The 2,000-nt window shown below is 38.8% G+C and overlaps 1 pseudogene; it reads left to right on the top strand.

Annotated features, from left to right (window-relative positions):
- The first annotated feature begins 530 nt into the window (after nucleotides 1-530).
- LOC120246774 lies at nucleotides 531-1,009 on the top strand (annotated as a pseudogene).
- Nucleotides 1,010-2,000: the final 991 nt, after the last annotated feature.

Here is a 2,000-nt window from a genome sequence, read left to right as displayed (position 1 = left end):
AGGACCAGATGGCTTCCCAGGGGAATACTTATTCTTTTGAAACTGTTTCAATAAATAGAAAAGGAAGGAAAACTTCCAAACTCATTCTATGAGGCCAGTATTACCTTGACTCCAAAACCAGACAAAGTCCTCACATAAAAGGAGATTTACAGGCCAGTATCCTGATTAACATGGATGTAAAAATTCTCAACAAGATATTAGCAAGTGGAATCCAACAGTGCATTAAATAAATCATTCACCACAATCAAGTGGAATTTATTCCTGGATGCAGGGGTGGTTCAATATTGTAAATCAATCAGTGTGGCACACCGCATTAATAAAAGAAAGGATAAGAACCACATGATCCTCTCAATAGATGCAGAAAAAGCAACTCATAAAGTATAACATCCTTTCTTGATAAAAATCCTCAAAGTAGGGATAGTAGGAATATACCATAAACATCATAAAAGCCATATACAAAAGACCCACAGCTACTATCATCCTCTATAGTAAAAAACTAAAAGCATTTCCTCTATGGTCAGGAAAACATCATGGAAGTCACCTCTGGGAAGCTATGGCATCATGGCCAAGGGGCTGCCCAAAACATCATTCCTCTGTCCATTGGTGCTGCCGAGGCTATGAGCAAATTCATCCCTGAGCTGAATGGGAAGCTCACTGGCATGGCCTTCCGTGTCCCCACTCCCAACTTATCAGTCGTGGTTCTGACCTGCCGCATGGAGAAAGCTCCCAAATACAATGACATCAAGAGGGTGGTGAAGCAAGCATCAGAGGGCCCCCTTATGGACATTCTGGGCTACACTGGGGACCAGGTTGTCTTCTGCAAATTTAACAGTGATATTCACTCTTCGACCTTTGATGCTGGGGCTGGTTTTGCTTTCAGTGACCACTTTGTCAAACTAATTTCCTGGTATGACAGTGAATTTGTTACAGCAGCAGAGTGGTGGATGTTAGGGTCCAACGATCTCCAAGAAGTAAGAACCCCCTGGACCACCAGCCCCAGCAAGAGTAAGGGGAAGAGAGAAGCCCTGAGCTGCTGAAGAGTTCTTGCCTCAACTCATCTCCCAATACACTGAGAATTCCTGACCTCCACAGTTTAGATCTCAGATGTCCTGGGGAATGGGAGGGCCGTGGGGAGCCCTACCTTATCAAGAAAAGGAAAAAGAAAACTCTAAAGACTCCCCCCGAAAGTTGCTAGAATTTTTGAACACACAAATTCAGCCAAGTCACAGGATACAAAATCAATGTACAGAAATCTATTGCATCTCTATACACCAATAATGAAGCAGCAGAAAGAGAAATTAAGGAATTGATCCCTTTTATGAGTACACCCAAACCTATATGATACCTAGGAGCAAACCTATCCAAAGAGGTAAAACGTTTGTCCTCTAAAAACTATATAGAACAAAGTAATTGAAGATGACACAAAGAAATAGAAAAATGCTCCATGCACATGGATTAGAAGAACAAATATTGTTAAAATATCTATACTACCCCAAACAATTCATACATGGGTGCAATCCCTAGCAAAATACAACCAACATTTTTCACAAGAGAAATTTTTAATTTTAATGAAATCCAACTCATCATTTTTTTCTTTAATGAATTGTGACCTTTATGTTGTATTTAAAGATTAATTGCAAAAGCCAGGGTCACTTTGATTTTTCTCCTCAATTATTTTATGTAAATTGTATAGATTTCTGTTTTACCTTTTGGTCTATAATCTATTTTGTGTTAATTTTGGCTGATTGTATAAGATCAGTCAGTTCTAGGCTCATTTTTTTGTGTGTGTGGGTGCCCATTTGTTCCATATCATTTGTTGAAACAACTACTAATTCTCTTGTCAAGTCACTTTGCTCCTTTTTCAAAAGTCATCTGACTATATTTGTGTGAGTCTGTATCTGGTCTTTCTATTTTATTTCATTGACATAATCTGTCTATTTTCACCAATACCACAAGATCTTGAATACTATAACTTAGCAGTTAGTTGGTCAATATCAACA

This window comes from Hyaena hyaena, unplaced genomic scaffold (assembly GCF_003009895.1).
Source record: "Hyaena hyaena isolate Hyena2069 unplaced genomic scaffold, ASM300989v1 scaffold_482, whole genome shotgun sequence".
Taxonomy (NCBI): Eukaryota; Metazoa; Chordata; class Mammalia; order Carnivora; family Hyaenidae; genus Hyaena; species Hyaena hyaena.
Note: the sequence above shows the minus strand (reverse complement) of the source record. Positions and strands in the feature narration are given on the sequence as shown.